The sequence below is a fragment of the Ambystoma mexicanum genome, chromosome 5q (assembly GCF_040938575.1).
Source record: "Ambystoma mexicanum isolate Mex_15411 chromosome 5q, UKY_AmexF1_1, whole genome shotgun sequence".
Classification (NCBI taxonomy): domain Eukaryota; kingdom Metazoa; phylum Chordata; class Amphibia; order Caudata; family Ambystomatidae; genus Ambystoma; species Ambystoma mexicanum.
Window position 1 is genome coordinate 87655148 of NC_090933.1, and position 24484 is coordinate 87679631.

At 46.0% G+C, this 24484-nt stretch overlaps 1 long non-coding RNA gene across 1 annotated transcript; it reads left to right on the forward strand.

Annotated features, from left to right (window-relative positions):
- Nucleotides 1–7079: 7079 nt before the first annotated feature.
- Nucleotides 7080–19866, forward strand: LOC138497233 (uncharacterized). Its single transcript, XR_011278546.1, has 2 exons — nucleotides 7080–13071; nucleotides 13590–19866. It is a non-coding gene; the product is annotated as an uncharacterized lncRNA (long non-coding RNA).
- Nucleotides 19867–24484: the final 4618 nt, after the last annotated feature.

A 24484-nucleotide genomic window follows, 5' to 3' on the forward strand; every position in this document is an offset into this window, starting at 1 on the left:
CTATCCAGGGGAAAGGTTTGAAATCGCGTTTTTGAACTCGGGCGCTAAGTGAGACACTTTCTCCTGGGTTTAGACCAGAGGAAAGAAGAGCCTGTGCGTGATTCACGCTGGTTTGTACTGTTTGCTTACCATGGCGACATCTTTGAAAAGCTACATTTTCTAAACCTCTCCCTTCAAAGCACAGAAACCACTTAATTTGCTATGAATGCAGACATATCAGCGTTCAAGAAGAAACTGGAGCTTTGGATGAGGAGGGCTGATGTTGGCATTACTGATGCGCTTCCAGTATTGGCAGATGCTCTTGAGGAGATGGAGTATGATATTTCATGTGTTGCTGAACTAATAGGAAACCATCTCAGAACCAGTCCTTTCCTGAGGACAATTGTATTGTCAATGACGGGGTGGTTCACCCTTTCCTAGCAGACGTAGGGGCACACCTCCCAATAGACCTCCCGGAGGATCTAATGGCGCTTCACAATGACCACCCACTGGGAGATTACAAAAACTGTCTTTGGGTGGATTTTGGCAAAACGTGTCTGCAGAGTTTCCAACTTTATCCAAATGTGCCCTCAATTTACTGTTACCTTTCAGCACCTTGTACCTTTGCAAGATTGGATTCTCAGCACTTGCAGCCATAAAGACTAAATATCGGTCAAAGCTGGAGGTGGAAGAAAACCTGCAGTTGGCTATTGCAAACATTGAACCCAATAGTGACAGGCTGGCTGCTGAAAGACAGGCCCACCCTTCACACTAGTTCTCCAGTATGCCACTGTCCACCTTGAAAGTGATAGCATTGATAGTAATCGCAAAGTTATTGTACTTAAGAAACAAATTGTTACATCAGTTGTTTGTCAAATGTTACTATATGACTGCAATATTGGCTGTTTTCTTTTGTGGGAAATAATTATCCAACACTGCTTTTAGTCAAGTCCTCTGTATTGTAGAACACATTCTGAGTGCTGTGTTTACACGTGTTAGAGTTATTGCAAGCAATGATTTTGAAAGAATTTAATGTTTGGCACCCACACCTCCATTTGTGGCACCATGCTACACCAGCGTGTGAGAACCGTTTGCAATCCATTAAAGCATTGGAGTCCGTGTGTATAAGTGGGCCCAAGCCAGGTATGTTTTTCTTAGGGGGAGCAGGCTCGGGGTCAAAGGTGGAAGACCACTGCTGTAGAGTGACTCTTGTTATAAAGAACATGTATTTCTTTTAAATTCATTTTTTAAAGGCGAAAACCTAATTGCTATCTTGCTGGCACTGTATAACCTATATTTTGATTGCTAGTTTGGAAGAGCTCTTAGACCCTCCCCGGTCCTTAGTGGACGGTGCACGTGGGGGCTTGAATGGCAGAAGCTTAATGTACTAAACAAACCTTTGCAAAATTCCTGGTTGCTTTTTAAAATGGTCCATTATTGCTGAGTAAAATTTTCATAGCAATGATCTTCTTGACCTATGTTAACCCCAGAACACTTTGCTTTACTGGTGATTATTTTTCCTTCTACCTCAGTGAGTGGGAACCTTTTTCCACACTTTGGGACTTTACTCTTTTTATGGGTGTCCTTTTTAAGACTCTCCACAGTGCCTTTTTAATGTTATCCTCTTTGACAACTTTTGGCACATACTGCCTAATGTTGCTGGGTTGCCCTTGGGGCTCCCCTTTTAACTTTCTCTGGCTAACCTTGTGAGAACTACAGTTGCCAAGGGTAGAATTCATCCCTTTTACATTTTATTAGGCGAGACCAGCACCCCCACCGTATGTGGAGTGCTGGGTAGATGCAGTGCATCCCAGTTCTCATTTTAACAGTGACATTTCTGTTACAGAGACAAGCTTATCTGTTAATGGCTGATGGCAGTGAACCTTTTTGCTAATTGGGTGCACCTTTACTGTGGGCAGTTTCCACAACCCCGGTAAGGGCACCCATGGGTGCTCATTTTACCAAAAAGTCCCTGTCCTCTTTTTGGTCATTTTAGTGTTCCTTGTCCTTTCTTGTTCCTTACAAGGCCGGGAAAATCCTTTGTGATCTTTGTTGGGAGACCTGTGAAGGCAGGAAGTGAGGTAGGAGTCCAATGCTCTGCAGCCCTTTGTCTTCCAGCTTGACTGCAAGAATCCAGTTCGAACTGAGAGACTGGCTGTCCTGAAAGGAATGCCAGCCCCCTCCCCCTCACACCCTCCCCCCAAGCTTGAATGTTGCATGGCAGTTTGATTGGCTGGGTTCCTGCATAAAAGTTTGATCCTGGAAGCTGAATAGGTAGTTGACAACTGGTAACCTTCTTTCCAATCGACCTGGGGATTCTGAAAACGACGACCAAGAGCTTGGTGAGAACCACTAGATTAAAGAAGACCTGCATTTTGAGCCATCCCACTGCAACCTTGCAGGCTGCAATACCCTGGGACCTCGCATGGTGTATGGTCTTCCTAATCTTGCTAGAACTTTGTGGGCATCCTGCTGGACCTCCAGAGATGTAAATCAAGTCGAAAAGTCCCCTCACCACAGTGCTGGACTTTGCAAACAATGAGAATCCGATCAACAATATTCAGTCTTATTCTGGCTCCTGAAAAGGGTGCCAAAACCACAGAACTGACTGCATCCAGCCGCAGAGAAACTCCTACCTAGCACCTTTCTAATTTATCCTTGCTGCAAACGTCCTTCCACTGTACTGTTTTCATGATAAAGGAATTCAGCGAATGGGTTTTTGGCTGCAGATCCTGAAGTCGTCCTGCTGCAAACTCTTCTTCTGTGCTGAGGTACTGTGTTGACTTGGGTATTACCTTAAGTCTCCTGTGATGCCTGTGTAGCTTTGAGGGGTTTCCTGTGATTGGGAGTCTTCTCGTCCAGTACCCCTGGGCCCACTGCTCGAAATCCTCCTAGGGTGTCTTCTCAGAAGTCCCTGGACCCTCAACTAACTCTAAATACTTACTTGTGTGAAAAGTTCCTCAGGAGCACTGAACTTTTCTTGCAACTGAACCCTATCTCACCCTGCCTGCAGCTGGCTCCTAGGCCACTAGTGTCCCTCTTCTGCCTCTGAAAGAACTCCTGCCATAGACAAGGAAAGGGCTGGATAATTACAGGGGTCTGCCTTGAAAAGTTACTTACTTGTAAATTGGTTGGTAACAGTAACAAAAGTTCTTGCTTGGAAAGTGTTTTGCCATTCTCAAAAGTATATGTAAAGTCTTACATTCTGTTTCGCCATACTAGCAGAAAGTAGATGTAAGGTTAATTTTCCCACCTGTGAATTGGTTGTGCCTCGTCCCCAAAAGTAATGCGGTTGGTTTCACTTTACTATTCCTATTGGGATATAAATGTATCCCAACAAGAATAGTATATAAATTGAGTTTTGCTTCCCCAGACATGCTGTTAGCCTGTGTAGATTAAGTCTGTCTTAGGTTATACTTACCTTTTCAGTTGCTGATGGCTCCCTTAAAAATTATACAGGTTTTACTTTCCTTGTGTTAGCTGTGTGACATCCTAAAACAAGTTGGAGTAGTTGCTTACCTAACCTGTGTTGCACGCATCTGAAAACCAACTATCGTAGTATATAACAACATTAGTATTTGCCTGCCTAGCATAACTGTGTGGCATTCTTGAAAAGTGTTCCTTTAGGTGTAGATGATCTTGGTCTGTCTGGTGCATCCAGAATTAGTGCAAAGAGTTCTTGCTCATCTTAGACTGTGTTTCACTGAGCTGAAAAGGAACTGTATTTGTATATTGCATCAAAAAGGGTTTTACTCACTTAGAATAACTGTCTAATCCTCAAAGTGTTTATAGGTATCTACTGTTCCTTGAATGAGAGTTCCACTATGCAGAAAAGTATATTTGCAAGTTGGTTTATTATGTGATTTCTTTGAGTGTCACTGCATGACTGACGGGGTCTACTACCCTTGTTTTTATTGTAAAGTAATCTAAAAGTAGCTAATGGTTTGTACTCCCCTAGAATAGGTATGACGTATACTGAATGTGTATGATAAGGTTTAACTTCCCTAGAACTACTGCTGGGTATTCTGAATGAGGTTTTATGCTTTGGTCTGTGTACCTTGAAGCATAGTGGTGTGTTTTTAAAATTGTGTTTGACTCTATGATCAGTACCTACCCCAAACCTTAACTTGGCCTACTTGTATTTAAAATAAACCTTGTCAGTGTTTCTATTGAATCCTTTTTTTCTTTTTTTTTCTTTTTTGATGTACTACATGTTCGGTGTACTTTCCGACAGCCCTCTCTCCCATCTAAGGTGAGCCTGGCTGCTCTGTCTATGCTACCTTATACTAAGAGTGGAGTCTTGTACTCTCTCAGTTGAATGGTTTTGCTAAACCCTTGGTTGGACTTCAGAAAAACTGTCCTAGCACTTATCCACGTGCTTATGATGGCCTTGTTCGATGTTGCTGTAAGATACAACTCATACACCTGACCGGACCTTCATTCGGTAGGAGCAAATCATTCCAGCGCTTTACTGGCAAGGAAAGAGTCACACAGGCCCAGCGATACTCAAGATTTGACTCCGTCGTCTGCTTAAGAACATTGCAGTGTTGGGTAGCACCAGTGAAAGTGTGTATATAAAGGGCACAGTGGCGCTATGGTTGTAATTTTCAATATGTTGCCCAGACAGCTGCATGCCGGTGCAGACGCCTGCTGGCATAGATTTCCCTTGTGTGAGGAGTGTTGATGTGGGAAGCGTGTGCACCTTTCAGAGCATCTTCAATATTGCTTAATTCTGAAGCCAGGTTCCAAGGGGCACAGTTTAGTTTGGCTTGGCTGAAGGCTAGCCAAGTTTTGAAGTGTGTGGCAGACTATTGGGGCCACTGTGTGGTACGGTGTGTGCTGCACGCATACCGCCAGGTGTAGTCTCAGGCTGGGGATGGTTAAAATGCCCTGATGAATGCACTCTTTCATTCCTGCTTCTGGTTGCACAGGGTGCTTTGGGCTTGGATGTACAATCACAATGATTTGCTTTTACTTTACGAAAGCTTCAAATTAGATTTGCTGTTGTGTTTCTGGGCACAGAGAATGGTTGCAGACATTGGCCATCCAAGCTCTCATTAACAAGGGAGCAAGAAAGGCTTCTCTAACCAACCGTGGACAGATGCCCACCCCCATATCTATTGCTTTCGCTTAACCCCTTAAGTGCCAAGGGCGAGCTATCTCGTTCTTGGGATTAGCTTCCTGTAGCCAAGGACGTAATACTTTGTCCTTGGCACTTAAGGAGTTAATGAAACCGAAAACGTTAGAAGGCATTGAATGGCGAAATACCAAAATCACCAAAAAAGGCCTTGGCACTGGGGGCGGGGGGGGGGGTCCATGGCAGTTAAAAGGTTAAGCCATTACTTTCGCTTAAGTCCTTGAACACCAGCCAACTAAAAAAGTAAAAACACAGAACGCCACTCTCTAAGAGGCATCCATTAATTGTCCAGCGACTGAATGAGATTTGCCTTGTCCCTCACCCCCCCCACCCAACCCCTCAACCTACCTCAAATCCCCCCCCCCCCTCTCCTTTCCACCTCGTTCAAGCTGGGGAAGATTGTTTACGCTATATGCATCAGTTTGGAATTTGTGTAATGCTAGTGTACAGGACAGGTACTCTGTTCTCAAGTTAAAGGTAAGGTCAAAACACCACTAAAGAGGTTCTGTAAAGCTGCCCCCTATACAAAGCGAACGATCTGGCATTCAAAGACTGTAATTTTGTATTGTAATGCTTTTGAATATTTATTCACTGCTGGAAGTGGCAGATGCTATACCTATGCAGCAGAGCTGTTGGATTGCTTTCACGCCATTTATTTTAACTCTTTAAGTGCCATGGGTTTTTCCCCCCAGTGCCAAGGCCTTTTTTGGTGATTTCGGTATGTCGCCATTCAATTCCTTGTAACTATTTTGTTACATGAGATATCTCGGCCAAATTTGTCCCATTTCTTTTCCCCCACATGTAGGCGGTCGCAACTCCACCCCGGAATACTATGTTGCTATAGGGGTGGGTGAGAGGAAATAACCAAAAAGGGCAAAAATGTGTTTTTTCAAAAAAATGTACAAAGAAGCCTGTGTTTTTTTTCCTTGTAAGAGCTAGGAACAAAATGGTTTCCATCCCAGACAATCCCAGACAAAGTGTGATATTTGGTGGTGAAAAAACACAATGTACACGTTGGGGGTTCTGGGTAATAAATTCTGGCCCGCTTCGCGCAAGTCAGACCTCTGTGTATTTCCACGGGTGTCCTCTTTTCAGAAATGCATGAGGTTCCCTGTTTTCCTTGCTGGCTTGGACACCCTAGGCCCATATCTGTATGGTGTGCCCGTCTGAAAAAATCGTGAAATTCAGCTGTCGGAAACATGTGGGAACGCGGTGTGTTTCGGTGGATGAGCAGAGTGAAATGTCTGAAAATTGTGTTTTTTTTTTTTATTTTATATTTTATTTTTTTTACCCCCAAATTTGGACTTTGCTGGGGGTTCTAGTTAGTAGTTTCTGGGCCGATTTGTGCAAGTCAGACCTTTGTGGATTCCCATGGGTGTCTTCTTCAGAAATGCATGGGGCTATCTGTTTTCCTTGCTGGCTTCAACACCCTAGGCCCAAATCTGTAGGTTGCCCACATGAACAAAATGTGCTGTGCCGAAAGGCTTGGGGTTACCAGTGGGTTACCCATTTCCTTTTGTGCCCCAGGTAGGTGCACCCACACATGTGCAGTACCGTTTTCATCGGGAAATTTGTGGGGATGCGGGAAGGCAGGCCATGTGTTGCTGGCGGTGTCTTGGTGGGTGGCCAGAGTGAAATGTCTGAGAATTGTCTTTATTTACAGCCAATTTCAGACACATTTCCCTCTGTCCACTCACCAAAACACGTTGCCAACAACAGATGTCATACCGTCCCGCGTTCCCACAGGTGTCCCGACGAAAACGGTACCTCACATGTGTGGATGGACCTACCGGGGGCAAAGGGAAAAGGGTAACGCACTGTTAATCTCATGCCTTTCGGCACAGCACATTTTGTTTGTGTGGGCAACCTACAGATTTGGCCCTAGGGTGTCGAAGCCAGCAAGGAAAACAGGGAACCCCATGCATTTCTGAAAAGAAGACACCCTTGGGAATCCAAAGATGTCTGACTTGCGCAAATCTCCCCAGAAGGTATTACCCACAAGCCCTGCCAAAGACCCACATGGGAGAAGGGTGCCCAAGGCCAGGGTTATTACCGCCAACCTTGCTGGAGCTCTGGCTGGCATGCGGTACAGCTTCTCCCCACCAGGGAGTACCGGCAGTGTGGCAATACCTCCCCGAAGGCAAAAGCTGTAATGCAGTTCAGCTGCAACTCCAGGACGGTTGGAGGTGATATCCCTGGCCTTGGACAGCCATGCACCATGTGGGTGTACTGTACCCTAAGCACAGCGGCAGCTCCAGGGATCCCCAGCAGGATCCCCATTCCTCCCCGGAGGTGACACCTCTAATGTAGCACAGCCAGGGCTGCAGCCTGGGCTTGCAGACGGAGAACCCACATGGGAGGCATCCGCTCCCAGGGAAACACCAATGTTCTGTTGGCATGGGGGGCGATTTGTGGCCTGCCCATGCAATAGTGTCCCAGCCCACCAAAATATCTGCCCAGATGGCCCATTCCCACCCACACCACCACAAACAATCCAGCCCCAGTCTCACCCACCCCACTGACAGTGGGCCCTAACCGTAGAATAATAAAAAACAGTACTCACATAACGTTGCAGCTGCTCACGTAGAAAAAGCTGTAAACAAAACAAAAAACATGTGTTACCTACGGTCACACCAGCAAAAACAAATCAATACTTTCCAAGAATGCTGTCATGCCTGTCAACCCTGGCATGCCTGCTTCTAAACAGAAGTCTCCCAGAACTGTGATTCTGCCTGTCCACACGGCCAATAGAACTGCTAGGTCATTTTATACTCCGTGGAGACTGTTTGGGAAGCTGCCTGGGAAACGATTTCATTAATGTTCAACACACGCATTTGTAACTCTCGGTTTCATTGACTTCAACACTCGCAGGTTTTACATCATGTGAAATGCGAGTGGTCACGTGTTGCTATTGCATGAATAAAGCAATTTACGTTCGCTGCTTCTAATCGTAATTGATTCCTGGCGTTCCAGAGCTTCACCCGCTTGCTGTGGACTTTCCTTTTCGGCTCCTGCCTGAAGCCTCATTCCACAGCAGTACGTCCGATTCTTAACAAGTCCGTTCCAATTCCACTCAGAATGGCAGTTTCGTAGTGCCATCTGCCATTGAAGCCTGTTGGCTTCCCCTCATAGCGGTCTCCCCACCATTCCATCAGCCATAGCCGTCTCCCCGCTATTCTTTCACTCATAGCGGTAACCCTGCTATTCCATCAATCATAGCCGTCTCCCCGCAATTCTAGCAATTCATAGCGGACTCCTCTCTAACTTATAGGGGGTTACGTCTGTGACTGTGTGCGGGCAGGGACCGTTTCTTCTTCCCTGCTTCTTTTTTCTCTGTGCATTAACCAGCCTATAACTGTGCATTAACCAGCCTATAACTGTGAAATAACTAGTCATCATTACAGTCACCTCCTTCGACATCAAAGACTTGGAACAACAACTGCCAACACCAATGCTACAACACCCTTGGGCATTTTTCCTTAATTCAGGACACGTGCACTGGACTTATTGGACGCTATCCTGAGTGCACCAACCGGACATCAGTGCGGCCCTTGTTCCTTTTGGGTTTAGCTTCCTCTACTAACATCCTTTTTTCCTTGTCGTTGTTTCCCTCTTGGATTACCTGGTGTTGATTGGGATTCTACCTGAGACTGTCCTTATCAGCAGGTTAGTGTGTTACAGAAAAGTCCATACTCTGCTCTTGGCATTCGTGTAGTCTTTAATGTACGTTTTTTGTTTCTATTTGTAGTCTGGCGATTTATTGTTCCTTACACTCCCCTTTCCACTGATTACTCCCTTTGGCGGTCTGACATCATTTGGAAGGTCTAACTTTGACAGGACGTCGTTCTACCTCAGATAACTCCTCAATACCCAGGAACGTCTTCCACTTGTATCCTTTATTGTGTTCCAACCTGTATCCTTTGCTTGGTGTACTGTACTGTACATTCTGGTTTATGACAAATGCCATCCCTGGTGGTCTACTGAACCTCACCCCCAGTGAAAACCAATTTGCCCTTCCTATGGGCAGATATCTTCCCCCAGGGAAGGCTGCATGAGGTGCCCCCCCACACTCCATTTGTGGTGGAGGGAGAAGCCCACCCCAAAAAGTCAGACAGGCCCCCGATGGATGAGGAAGTAGGGTCTGGGCACCCTGGGGCCAGAGTGGCACACCAATGTGCCCCTCTGTGCCAAGGCAAGTTTGGTAAACAAAAAAAAAATGGCAGGCTGCACTTTAGTGGGGGTTGAGGGGCACCCTACACCACTGGGGAATTTTGTAATGTGAAGGGGGGTGCACCTCTCCACCCCAATTGGAGGGGTGGTGCATCTCTTGTAGCCCTCCCTGGGGGAAAATAAAGGGGGGGGGGTTGCATGACATGCCCTCCACTCCATTGTGGGTGGAGGGTCACCACCCTGTCCCATTAGAAAATTCCCTGTCTGTTTGGGGTACTCCACAGCCCCCCTAAAATGTGGTCCACCATTTTCACTTTTTTCCTTTGGTAATCCAACTCGCCTTGGCGCAATGGGTGGTGGGGGCACCTTATCCAGTCCTCCCTGGGCCTCCTACAAACGGCTGTGTGAGGTACACCCCCCCCCCCTCCATTTGGGGTGGGGGAGAGGGCCACCAACATTTTGTGGGACAGGCCCCCCAGTGTGTGGGGCAGTAAGGTTTTGGCACCATGGGGCCAGATTGGCACACCAATGTGCCCCTCTGCGCCAAGGCAAGTTTGGTAAACAAATTGAAAATGGCAGGCTGCAATTTAGGAGGGGGGGCTGAAGGGCACCCTAAACCGACAGGTGATTTTCTAATGTAATGGGTGGGGGTGAGCCTCACCCCCCCCACACCAAATGCAGGGAGGGCATCTCATTCAGCCCTCCCTGGGGCATCTTATGCAGCCCTCCCTGGGGTCCCTGCCCCTTCCTAGGAGCAGATATCTGCCCCCAGGGAGGGCTACAAGGGGTGCCCCCATTTCCCCTTGGGGAGAGGGCCACCCCCCCCTTTTCCGTAAAAATAAATCCCTGGTGGACCCCCGCCCCCCCACTCCCACCCAAATCGCCCTTTTTTTTTTCTCCATTTTGCCTGCTTCCCTGGTGGCAGATAATCAGGCCCCCCCCCTGGGGCAGATGGCTAACATGCAGGCCCCATCCTTTTGGGAGCCGGCACACTTATTCCTGGTGGCCCTCCCCCATGCCTTCCAATTGGATGGGGAGCCACCTCATGCACTCCTGCCTGGGGGCAGAAATCTGCCCCCAGGGAGGGTTACAAGTGGTGCCCCCCCTTTCCACTTGGTGTGGGAGGGGGAGGGCCACCACCCTTTCATGGGTTAAAAAAAAAGCCCTGGTGCCACCCTCAGCCCCCCATCCCTGTTGCATTCTTTTTTTTCTTCAATTTGTCCCCCTCCCGGGGGGCAGATGATCAGCCATCTGCCCTCAGGGTTCTGCACATATGTGCCCCCATGCTTTGGGGGCTGAGGGGGCGGGGGGAGAGGGCTGCTTACTGTAAGCATCCCCCGCCTCTCAGACAGATCCCTTGTGTCTAGTGGGCATTGTTGGGCGCGGATCGAGCGCTCTGCGCCCAGCAATGCTTTCACAAAAGGTGTTGTTGGAAAGGGGAGAATCTCCCCTTTCCAATGACACCTCCCTCGATCTCCGGCTTGAAATGGGGCCGGAGATCGAGGGGGAGAAATGTGCAGACTCGCCTTTCATTTTCACCGTAGCAGCCCGAAAAGGCTGCTGCGGTGAAAATTACTTTCACGCCGGCGTGAATTACACACGCTGACGTGAAATTGGAAGTAATCCAGCCCCCTGGCAGTGATTACTGTTTTGAACGATCCCTGCTCTGCACGGATCGCTCAAAACAACGTGCCAAAAAGGACGAGCTATCTCCGAGGTAATGTCAATGACGAGATATCTCGTCCTTGGCACTTAAGGGGTTAAAGAACATATAGAGAGCTTTGTAACCCCAGTTGATTTTCCGTTGCCTTTTCAGTAGGGCAAAGTTGTGCAAGCCTTTGGGCGCATGGGACAGTGTTTTAATTCCCTCCATGACTCGTGCTCTCCTCCATCAATGTTTAGTTTATATTTGACACTTGGGGGGAAATCTCTACATGATTTAATAAATACAAATGTAAGTTTCAGGGACTTGTACAGATTACTGCATGTTCTAGTTCTACTTATGTCCCATTCCCTGTATAGGTTGATGAGGTTCCTGGAGGGTTTATATTGCCCCTTCAATGCGGTTTATTTTTTCCAACCATTGCACCTCCGCAGTTAATTAGTTTGCCTGTAAACTTTTAACTTATTTATTGAATGCTTGCCTGGGCTAGTTGTGATCACTACTTCATTAATTTGAAATTCTTTTTTTGATAATGATCTGCAGTGAATGGTTGGTTTTTCTTTAATGATGGGATCAGTTCATTCTCGTTCGATGTTGTGGAGCTGGTAGCTATTTTCTTGCTTTTCTGGATTTTTCAAGAGCCTTGTGTAACAGAGGACTGGCGCGTTAGCAGGTGTTTCTGACCCAGGCGTGAAAGGAGTGTTGTTAATCGCTTTGCTATTTGAAAGTGGAAGGTTACTTTACTCCTTTAAGGCAGTGGTCTTTAAACCTTTTTATGCTGAGCCCCCACCCCTTCAGTAAACCTTTCTGGGCCCGCCCCCCACAAGCCACAAATGTTTAGTTTCTATTAAATGCTTGCTTTCTATTAAGTCACCATAATCCTGTTTTAAATATATTCATGCCCCCCGCACCCCAGGCATACTTCAGGACCCCTTCAAGGGGTGAGGAGGGGTGTCAGCCCCCAGTTTGAAGACCACTGCCTTAACGCACCATAGCTGTTCAGCATAGAGAGGCCCCCTTTTTGTGGGTGGGTTGATTCCTTCCCCTTTCTAGTTCTGCACAATAACTGTTCTACTGATCAGTCTGATTGCTTTCAAACCGTCGTCAAGTAGGGGATACATGCTGCCCCTCTCTGGATTTAATGCTATAGCTGCTCCAATACGCCCATAATGTTCCACATCAATAGGTCCATGCCTTCCTCGGATGGGTGCACCCGACCCTCTAATAATTTGGCTTATCTACATGCATCATGCCTCTGCAAAATGTACCCTCGGCTTCTTTTGCTTTTTTGCAGGATTGTTCCACTGCTGATGAGCGCTGCACTATTCCAGCTGTAGTGCATCATTTATGGCACAGTAGCAATGCCTATTGGGGGAGGCGGGGCTTTTGTTGACCATTCTGGTCTGGAGGATAGTGCATGGCTCATATTAGCAAAGGCCTTCCTGCTAAGGTGTCATATTTACTTTTTGTTCCCCCCGTAAAGATCACTTTGGTCATGGGTTCTGTCCCTGCATACCCTCCTTTTTCTGGTCTCTCTAATTTCCTGTGCATGTTGCAATTCTGGTTGATATTTACATTTAAGAAACAAACAGGTGCTTATCTTTTAACGCACAAAACGACTATGCAGCATTTTAGGTACAAGAGCTCTGCCGAAAAGAACGTATTGCCTTTCCAGAACACCCACCTCAAATTTTATTAGCAAGCAGATGAAACTAGTTGGGGCCACAATGGGTGAAGCCTTGGAGGAAGTTACTAAGCAAAGCTTCGCTCACAAATAGGGACACTTCAGGCATGAACTTCCATGGCAAGCCCATTGTAAATTAATGGTTTTGGGTTGGGTACAGACAAGTTTCACAAATACTTGGAGCATACTAAATGTACTTTTTTTTTTGTTTCGTTTATATGTTCTCCTTTTAGGCAATAAGTCAAATCACAGCACTCTTTAATGTGTGTGTCTTTGATTGTGAAAATTCTCTGTGTATTTGAAAGGATGGGGAATTTGAGCCTTTGCCAATTCCTGTTGAAGTTCATTGTAAATGGCTGATGGAGGGTTTTGATGAAAGTAGAAGAGAAATATGTGAAGAAAAGGATTACAAAGCAGTAGTGCTTTTCCAGTAAGCAGGTAAGCAATCTATTTGATATTTGGTGGAGGAGGGTACATCTGACGTTCCTAAGCAGAGGCATTCCCTTTTTTCACACATACAGATGAGTACTGCACAATGCCTGCCACTCTTCTACAGCGTCTCTATATCCTAACTCTCTAAAGTACAGATGACCTACATGATTTGTATTATGTTATTGGGCATTTGTAGAGCGCCTTTTACAATTGGTTCGATAGCAAAGTGCTATGGGTTGAACGCCCTCGGGGACCATAGTCCAGGTCAGAGTATGTGTGCAGCTAGACTGCGCTGTGGGTAGGTGCATGGGGAGGGTGAGGGTGAGGGGGAGAGGGGGGAAAGGGGCGGAGGACAGGCAAAGCAAAGCGCCAAGGAGCACAAGAATAAGTAAAAATGAAACCAAGGGGACAGGTGGGATCGTGGTTAAGGGGAGTCACTTATCCCAGTGTACAGCTCAAGCAAAAAGTATGTTGTATCGATAGCCACATTTTGACGTTTTAACTTGCCTTTTTCATACCCGCAGCCAAGAAACAGTGTATTAAGACACAGAAAATATTTGATGAACTAATTAAAACCTATTGTGATGCAGAGGGACTCATTAAGGCTTTAAAAAGAAAGGCAGAGGAGGAGGAGAAGAAGCAGCTGCTGATGGAATGTGTCAAACTGGGAAGCGCTGCAAGACTGAGTGTTGCGTGAACTACAAGAAGAAGATGCAATGAAAAAACGAAAGGAATTGTATTGTAAAAGCTGATGGGTGGAAACTGACTATTCTCTAACTCCGTTATGGTCACAAAATCTGGAAAACCTGGCAGGGATGGCTAGTGTACTTCATTCCTCCCTCAGAACCCGCATCTCTGTTACTACACCTGGTCAATTGAAAGACACAACAGTAAATCGGCAGATGTCTCTGTGTAATGTGGCAGTTCCAAAAGATGTAGCTGCGCAACAACTACAAAATTGTGGACTATCATTGTCTGCTTCAAAGGTTTTGTTGGGCAGATCTAATTTGACAGTGTGTCCTCCTTACAGTATGACGGTCTTGCCTGTTTACACAGAGCAGTGGCACCTACACATTCCCATGCTCCTGCTCAATCATTCATACGGTATTTAAAAACAATGGAATTGGAACATTCCCCACAACCGAGCTTGGTTGCTATATCAGCCCTTGCTCCTAATTGACAATGTAATTTTAGCTCACATGCTGCTGTATTAAACTGAAGATGTGAGTGCTTTTGTGGGTAGAATTATATAGCTGATCTGGTGTATTTGCAGGTTGGTGCCAACTTGTAAATGGTACATGTTATTGGGTACTGTCTATGATTTCTGGTCGGTCAGCAAGTGGTTTCTTGGGTGTGGTGAATGGTCTAACTAATTGTTAGTTGCTCATAGTGATATTAAGCGACGTGACTGTCAGCAGTTTGTCATGCAGGTAGACCTTTAATGGATTCTGTTGTTTAGATCACGGAAAGTGGGTATTTTAGTGTGTGATGCCGTGTTTAGCTTGAGGTGAGAACTGAAATGAGGGAGTTTACAAGTTGTTTTGCGGGGTGGATTTGTAGTTTTGTACACTAAATCGAAGAACTTAGATGTTTTAGTGCTCTAGCATAGAAGGCAAAGATGGAAATTGACGGCTGCAAATTCCCTTGAGTTTTTTGCATTACACTAGCCATAAGTCTAACTAGACTCACCCTATAGTAATACCACCCATCTTATACAAAAGAGATGCATCCTGGGATAATCCAAACCCTTTTCCTAAATCTTTTGTATGCATCATGAAATCACTCCTCCTGGAGTTGTCTGCAATAATCGTTCTCAATTCCAAACCCATCCTGAAGTAATCCCCCCCCCCCTGCCCCCATCCTGAAGTTATCCTGGGGGTCCTCCTGGAGCAATGCCCTCCTGCCCCCTTATCCTGAAGTTGGCATGGGGTCATCCTGGAGTAATGCCCCCCCCTGAAGTTGGCATGGGGTCATCCTGGAGTAATGCCCCCCTGAAGTTAGCATGGGGTCATCCTGGAGTAATGCCCCCACCCATCCTGTCATGGGGTCATCCTGAAGTAATACAAGATCATCACTGTAAGTAATCAGAACTCATCCTGGAGTAGTTTGTGATAACTCTAGAATCATCTAATATATTTCAGCTTATACACCTACTTCAGTATGGTTTCGGATCATTTCCCTGAACATCCGGTGAATCTAGGATGGAGTCACCGAATGACTCCAGAATGAGCTTCCTTTTTGTCTGCTATGCTGTGATATAAATTATTCCACTTGGTGTAGAGGGGAATGAATGTACAATATGGACGCTACGTACACTCCTCTTCTGTTGTAAGTGATGTTTGAATAATCAGAAAGACAGAGCTCTGGAGGTCTGAGAAACAGTCCCTGTGTGCTGTCCACGACAGTGAGTCTGAAATATGTCACTGAGAACCGTTATAGAAGTCATCTATGTGTGGAAAATAATCGCATGGTTCTAAATAAGTCCGAACAATTAGGCCTTACCTGCTTCTTTGGTGGTCACTTAAATCTCAGCCAGCACCCGCATACAGTGAGACATGTCCGGAAGCAATGAAATATATGTGGAAATGCCAAAACAAGGTTAGCGTCAGACAACTGTTGTGTTAGTTACTCCGAACATGGGGGCACAATGACGCCATTTGGAGTATCTGCTGGCGTCAAAGGTGGTGTAAAGAGAGCCTCTGCAGGGCTTTTGAAAAGTGTACGCTAGTGCTACAGACTAGAATTCCGCTACATCTGGGAGAAAGTAAACTTGGTGTCATCCTGTAGTGGGGATCCACCGTCATGTTGGCCAGAAGTTCTAGAATGTATTTTAATTGTCCACTTCCAGGAACGCATATCATTCAGCAATCCCATTATCAATGGCATGGGAGACTTGAGTTCATGGTGAGAGGAGGTGGACATACATGCCGGCAATATTTATTCCGTTCGGGAGACGCTATTCCAAAACCTGGTTTTAATTTTGAATTCTGGGATTTGCTGTCCGGGATTGCCCCATTGTAACCCCAGGATTACAAATCCTAGAATGCAAAGTTAAGACCAGACTTGGCCTAGTGTCTCCCGAATAGAATGGATAATGTTGGCATTTATGGGTGAGGGGACACTGGGGATTGAGGGGCTGGCGGTGGGCACACTGCTGGCCTCACAGGTGCTGCAGGGCCCAGCCCTGTGTTGTGTTGCTGGAGTCACCCAGACTTATGAATGTTGCAGCGCGGGACCCTGATAGGCCATGTGGACATGACCTGGGTGCCGGGGGCACCATGGATGCTGGGAACATCGGAGATGGAGGGTGCCTGGGGTTGCCTCAGGGCACCATGCTGATCCGGGGGGCCCAGACCAGCAGGAACTCGCAGGACTATTATCACACGGTGTGAGCCTGCAGGCCCGTGATCACAAGGTATGGGCATGCAGACCCGAAATGAGAGACGTAGTCAGCAGTTCCATTGTTGGAGTCTGCAGCCGTTCAGAGTCACGTGCATGCAGGAGTGCCTCCCTCTCCAGTTACAGAATGGCAATACTTAGAACACTTGGGAATTATACGGTAGACAAATCATAGGATAGACCACTGATACATACATAGGGACTCTGGTAGTTGTAGACATATAACACATATCGAACACTGGAAATGTATTCGGCGGGTGACCGTTGTGGTTGACAAACTGCTTTTCGTGTGTTGGCAGTTTTACCACATTTTAAGAGACCCTTTATTAACCTGGGGCATGTGGAACCACTGAATGACACTATTGTTTTCTACTGGAACTACCTAGAGCATACCGACAATCTGCAGGAGCACAGCTTCACTTAGATATCCTTGCTGAGACCACTTTAAGCATGGAAATGACATGCAGGCTCACAGCACCAAAATACCAGTTTACTGTGTCCTCATTAAGCATTTGCGGGGCTACAAGCAGCCAGTTCAAGCTTGCACTGGTTTTATTTCAGAATAGTTGATAGCAGAGTTCAGGAGCCGGCAAAGCTGCATCCGGGGCAACGGGGGGCCACATCGGCTTAGTCCCTTAATGTTGGTGCAGGCAGTGGGACACAGGTAGCAGGGCGTCTAGGCTGCACCAAGTTTCAGGCCCATCTCCTGATCTTGCTGCACGAGCACTCTCATGAGCCGCAGCCCAGTAAGTGTCTTGTGGGCAGAGGGGCTGACCACTTGTCAGCCGGGCAGTTGCACTTGGTTCTCTTCCCAAGGCAGCAGGAAGCTGCTCTCGGTCCCTCCCTCCTTCTGGCCGGAGTCACTGCTATAGATGATGGATCTCTCCTAGTTTTCCTTTTTCCCCAGCAGTAAAATTGGTGATATCCCCGTTGCGTTCAGGGGCTGGCAGAAAGTCGCACCCGGGGCCACATCAGCCTTGTCCATGGATGGTAGGGCTTGCAGGGCAACAATAGTGGCAGGGCGTAGGGCCCACTTGCTGGGCAGGTAGGGTAACACTAGTGGCAGGGTGGTGGTGCCACTTGCTGGGCTTGCAGGGCGACACTAGTGGCAGGATATTTGACCCGATGTATGCATTGATGGTCTGTGCTGGACCTTTTCTCCCCCAGACATGAGACTCCTTTCTTTGTCGTCTGTGTCCTCTCCAGCTATACATTGTAAGGGCACACCGGGACACCTTTGCCTTTCCATCCCCCCCCCCCACCATGATTTCTGAGCACCGTGCCCAGAGCCTGCATCATTTACTTCCGGGGGAAAGTTATACATTTGATTGTAGCAGCTGGGACTGACCACTTCTTTTCTTTTGAACTCCGACATGGAGCCCAGCTGAACACTCACTGCTGTCATGCCCTAGGATCACCAGAGGGCCCTATATGCTGTTGTCCCTTTTGTCGACATGCAGTGCTTTATTACTTTCCCTGCCGGCGGCTCGGTATTCCTGCAGGAAGGATTGCTGGCACATCAGAGTGCTGCCTGCACTATCAATAAGCGTGGGCAGCCAACCAGAGCATACATTATTCACTGCCCAGTGGCCTGGGACCTCTTCTGATTAGCGGGGCTTCTATTTTCCCAGCTCTGTCACTGGAACTCTTCAATTTTCACCACTGCCCGCCTGGCCCGGGATCTTGGTGAGGGCTTCGGCAGGGTGGCAGGGTGGTAGGCTGGAGGATCCTGTTGCCGCTTGTTTGGCAGAGGGTCTCTCACCTTCTGTCTTTAAACTTGAAAGCTGATGCTTTCTCTTTCGCCGCCCGCCTGGCTCTGGATCTTCATGATGGCCTCGGCAGGGCAGATCCCTTCTGGATTGTGCTGGTGGGGTTCAGGTTCACTGCTGGCAGCCCATGTATGGTGTTGCGAGCATGCAGACAGCCACGTTGTTTACCGCACATTCCTCCTCTCCGGCGGGGGCAGGCACACAATGAGCAGCAGATGCTGGAGGGGCTGCATTTTCACCTCCTACACCCTCAACCCCCGCCTCTCCCACCACGGCTGCACAAGCAGACTCTTGACTGTGGGTTTGTGGCCGGGGTGAAGCAGACCGCCGGGTGTTGGGCATCCAGTCCTCCTTTTTCTTGCGGCTGTGGATTCCGCTTCCTCTTCCTCCCCCTCGGGCAGGGGAGACCACACTGCAAAGGTCCTTCTCCCTCATTGCCATTATTGTGGGCCTGGTGGTGGGCACACTGCCGGCCTCACAGGTGTTGGGGGCTCAGCACCCTGTTGTGCTGCCGGGGTCTTATGATTGTTGCAGGGCGGGACCCTGATAGGCCTTGGGCACACGGCCTGGGTGCCGGAAGCATCCGAGATGAAGGTTGCCTGGGGTGGGCCCAGGGGCACCATGCTGATCTGGGTAGGGGGAGTGGTTGGGGCGGGGGTGGGCAGTCCAGCAAGGACCTGCAGAACCGTGTTCACACTGTGTGGGCGTGCACGCAAGGGCTGCAGGACTGTGATCACACGGTATGGGCCTGCAGGCCCAAAATGAGAGACGGAGTCAGCAGTTCCATTGTTGGAGTCTACAGCCGTTCTGAGGCACGTGCATGCCGAAGCTCCTTTTATCAGCTTTGGCATCATGGCTCATATTAGAAGGGCAATACACTTGAGAGGGTCACACATAACACTGGGCAGCAAAAGAAGTTTAGAGGGCTTCCTAAATTGCCTATGTAGTGACTACAGCGACATCACAGAAACGTATCGGAGCACAAGTCTAGTTTCGACATCACAGAAACGTATCGGAGCACGAGTCTAGTTTATTATGGGAAGTTATAGTAAAAGTTGTAGCACTGAGTGAGCCAAGGGAGTTATTAACTGTGATTTACAGTATCTGAATGGTCACTGTTATGACATGTGGCAATTTAATATGTGGGGCTTTTTTGGAGGAATTATTTCTATGGACCTATATTTTGGGCAGAAAAGGCAAAGTGCGATAAAATGATTTGCCCAGGAGCACGCTTTGGTAAAGTGGTGAAGCTGGGATTGGAGACCAGTCTGCATATCAGGCATTTGACAGACATGCCAACATTACCCATTTTATTCAGGAGATATTAATCCATTCCTGGCTTTAACATTGCATTCTAGGACTTGTCAAGGTTTTATAATGGGGCAAACAAGGACTGCAAGTTCCAGAATTCAAAATTAAGACGAACACTACAATATTGTCTCCCAAATGGAATGCCTAATGTTGGTTTGTATGATTTTAACACATGTCTTCTCAGATGTGTCTGCTAGAAATGTTGTTTGTGACAGGTCTTATTGCAACTTTGGTTTAAAAACACCATCTGGCTGTGAACTGCACAGCAACACATTTGAATTGTGTTTTGCTAACTGAAGTAAAATTGTCTTTTTAAATAGTTTCTTGATTGCTTTTATTTTTATGGCATGTATATTTCGCTATATTGTCCGAGCTAGCAATATTCTGTTAATTCAGAAGCTACAGGTGAGGATTATTTTGGCTTGTCACAAGAAATTAATCACCAAGCACTGCATAAGGTGAGCTACATGCCTGAAGAATGTCTCTTGCTTTAACCTAACCACAGGTTCCAAGGGCTTCAGGGTAGAGGTTGGACTTGAGGCAGACAGAGTAAAGTGCCTCTACCACAGCTTGCCTAGTAGTGCAACCAGAGACGTCTTTATAGGATGGCAAAAGAGGGGGGCCCCACAAGGCTGTCTAATCTTAAGGAGTCTGTGACCACGGTACCAAACATAAATAGAACATCAGGATATTTGATGGTGTGCTTCTTGGCATACTTAAAGCTTTATAATACAAGAAGAAAACCAAGACAAAATCTTTTAAGATCACAGCAGACTGGATGCAAATCTTGTGGTTAACCTCTTGACCAATGTGTGATCCTCATCTCATTAATTTCGTATTGCCTAACCAGTCAAAATTACCCGTCCCTACACCTTTCAAAATTGTAACCCTTCAGAAACAATTGATTTTGTTCTCAGAACATGATCTTTAAAAAAGCCTCACTCATTGTTTCATTGGCTATAGTGTTGCTTCCTCTATATAAAAGTGAGCATTGATATATTACACACCACAGCTAATTGTCTTTCCTCTCTAATGGAAACACTATTTCAAAACCATGTCCTTTTTCTAATGTCAGTCTGTCTGGATACGGACATCTTTCTGGTAGCTTCTAGTCTTCATCCACTATGTATGCTATGATATGTGTAGCTTCAGCATTGGGCCAAATTGGTTTGCTTGAGCATCTTTGCATTCTGTGAGGCAGCTAAGGTCATCTGTCTATTCTGGATTATGTGTACCTTTTTCATACGACCGATGTCCTGCTTTTATGTCATAGCCTATAGCTTCCTCATGGCTACGCTTGATGAAAGTGTCCTCTACGTATGCTAGAACACATGTACCCTTATTGTGTAGTGTTAATGTTGCCCTTAGAATGCTACTTGTTTATCCTGTTTACAGGAAGAATGAAGAGGGTAATGGGGACTGAAATGGAGTACCGAGGCTTATTTTGATCACTGGGAGGCAGCATATCATGCTATGGGAGGTGATTGTGGTGAGGGGGGTGCATCCAGATGTTCGGATCGCTTAATTCCTTTGGTTCGGTGGAGGGCGAGCTGCCAAACGGTCTCCGGGCCGCAAAAGTGCTGAAGATGGCCCTGAGTGCAACTGAAGTAGAGCTTATTTGAGCAGAGGTCTTGAGGCAGGGCGAGCAAGCAATTTTGCATGTCTTTTTTTATGTTTAGAAGAAATAGCCTGGGCAAGGAACAAGGAAAGCAACCTCTCCAGTCTCCAGGACAGCAACCTCTCTACCCAAATCCCTAGCAAATCGTCATGACCCACTTACCCTCTTTTCCACTCCTCACCCCATGTTTGGTTTTCAACAAAGCTATGTTATATAAAGATGCCTTGAAACACAAATCGTGATAAAGTTTGTGGAGGTATGTAAATCCTTCTAAAAATATGTTAAGCAAAAAGTGAATGATTTCCCCCCCCCATCCTGAATGGAAGACTACTATGCCAGAATGCAATTCAGGGGAAGGCTAAAACAAATAAATGTGGGTTTGTTAAATGTACTTTCAAGATTTTCATAACACACAAAAAATATAATGTCTGAAAAGGCAACGTGTTTTTTTTAATTGTTTGACAATGGATTGCTTCATTTGTGATTTGAGTAGTTTGGTGACATTCTGCAACAACAACTAAACTTTTGGTGCGTTAAATGGGAGCACATGAAAATAAGGCAGATAGTTTAAAACTTTATGTGGCATATTTTACATGCCTTGGAAGAAGGCAGATTCGGGCAGGTAACTGTTGTTTTGTGTGCACTTTAAAACTATAAATACCTAATTTCCAGTTATTATCACCTAAACTTATAAACGTCTTGCCCAAAACAGAGGTTACCTAAATGAATCGTCACTTATAACTAGCCTCCAATTTAAATTCTGTACCAAAACAGAGAGTTGTAAGTAGCAAAGTAGTTGTGAGGCTCCACTCCCACATGCTGTGCACTGTCGTCTGGACCAATGGGGGGGGTGCACCCCTGTTGGGGAGGGGGTATTTGTCTCTCGTGTGTCACATGGGATTGGGAGGTGATGGCAGGCCTCCAGATAAGGTTCATACCAGGCCTGTAAATCTTGTAAACATGACAGATTAATTTTCCTGTGTACATTTACACACACCTTTAGAGCAGAGGGCAGTGCAAATGTCAGGTTACTTGACAGAAACCAGAAAACTTCTTTTGATTTTTATCTACATTGATGTAATTGCAAGCCATGGGAATAAGTCTCTGAAACCAAATGTATTTGTCTGAAGCCTTTCAAAATAAGAAACTGCGCAATGCGATCTTTCCATTCAGCTTCTGCGGTGTGTGTAGATGCTCATGGAGCAAACGGAAGCACTGTGCATATTTATTTTTCTAACATTTTAGGATAGGATAATTAATAAGATGGAAAACTAAGTTGCAATTGAGAATTAATCTTTTGTAACAAATTATGCTTTTTCCTAGTGAAAGCTAACCAGTATTGCACAATTGAATTTTTCCTGTGGTGTGTGCATAATCGTGCAGAGGCATTTTTACACTTATAATTTAATTTACACACTAATTATGAAAACAGTGTTTAAAATTATGAGTATGCAGGGTCTAGCTTACATCCATTCAACCTTGCAGTCAATGGTTTACATTACTATAAAAGGTCAGTGGCAGCAGGGTCTTTGCTCAAGGGTGAGTGATTAACATTACACCAATCACAGGTGTTATAGCCTCTCAAATCATCAAGACTACAATTAAAAGATCCAAAACCTGACTCTCCAGGGAGTGCCATCGCTTCTCAAAAACAAACAAATGAGTTACATTTGTAATTGAAATAGAAACTCAGCAGAACCTGTCCCTGTGATAAGCCAGATAGGTATTTAACTTTATGAAGCGCAACATACATGGTTCGTCCAACATCTGGGCATTGTGTTTATTATACCTCAGTCAATACTCAGTTTAGCGACCTCTGAAGGATGTTAGCCAATCAGATTGCTCAGCCGGTTGAGCACTCGTTGATGTGATCTGTAGGTAGCAGCGAATCCCGGCAAGGCCAACTTATCCTTTCGAGGTCGAGTACCAACTTCAGTTTGGTGATAATTGTGTTAAATATGTTCTATGTACAGCGCTTTGCCAAAAGCGCTGTACAAATAGCCATTTCACCATGAGATTCGATCCATGCCTCACTGCACTTTTGTATCATAACATTGGCATACCACTAAGGTATTCATCGCTACAGGAAATGGGATGACTTTCATTAAACATCAAAAGACAATTCTGCTATTGAACCACAAACCACACAATAAAATTCATGTTTGCTTTACTATGTAATTGGCTAGTTTTTTGAGTTTTCAACATTTAAATATATACAGGAGAGATCAAACGGGCAAACCCTAGAGAAAAAATGAAAGGTGTATTCTGTCCCATTGCATAAAGCTGGCGCATGCAAAGAATTTCCATATGGTTTTTGCACACGTTGGCTGGATGTCACATACATTTTATTCTATTGCAAAGGAGAAAAGTAATTGAAACCACATTCACTCTCAAAGTTTAAAAATCGGCAGTACAACTCCCACCTCAAAATCTTATCCGGAGCACTGGGTGACAGCCCAGATTGATTGCGATAGACAGAAAAAAGAACCTCATGCTTGGGAGTAACGCAGCTCCTACATAATACAATCTTTAGTACATTGTATACGTATGTCAGCTGGTACCTGTGGACCAGCTTGAGCGTGGTGCCCTGGATCATGGCACAGCCTGCGGATGGCCCTGGGGGCAAAGGGGGTCACTGTTATGTGAACCTGTCCTTATTAAAGTCTGCTCCAGAGCTAGAAATGTAATGCACAATGCAGTGGAACTGCGCCCATAGCAGTGGTGGGCTAGTGGATGGGGTTTCGAAAGCAATGCACAATACACGGCAAGAGTATGCAGCGGAGCGAGGAGGCAGCAAAGTGAGTGGGTAGGGCAATAGAAAGGGATCCTGCTGGCCCCTTTATCATTTTCTTCTCTTTGGTAAAACTTGATTTAATTTAAAATGCAACTGCTGTGAAGGCTTTAAGAGGTTTCGCTTCTCGTATACATACATAAAGTGTGGGGGATTTGGCCATTTAGATTTTCTTTCTTTTGTTGTCGGCCCTGCTGAGACATTTTATTTTCTTGTACAATAGTTTCACATTCTTTTGTGTTTAACAGTTCAAACTGTAAAGGAAACTCGAGGTATTCCAAGTAACTAAATTCAAGTGGAAGAGGCAAAGTCCTGTTTTTTATGTAGCCCCTCGCCCCATCTTCCTTTGTACATGATAATGTGGTATGTTATTGAAATGTATACCAGTATTGCTGCCATTTCCGTGTGTGATGAGTATTTGTTTTTCCTGTAGCATACTTTTTTCACAAAATGGGCGTCTCCCCTCATACTCCTACAGATCCGACCCAAACAGGATCATGAACACTGAACATACAGGATCTTTTTACATTG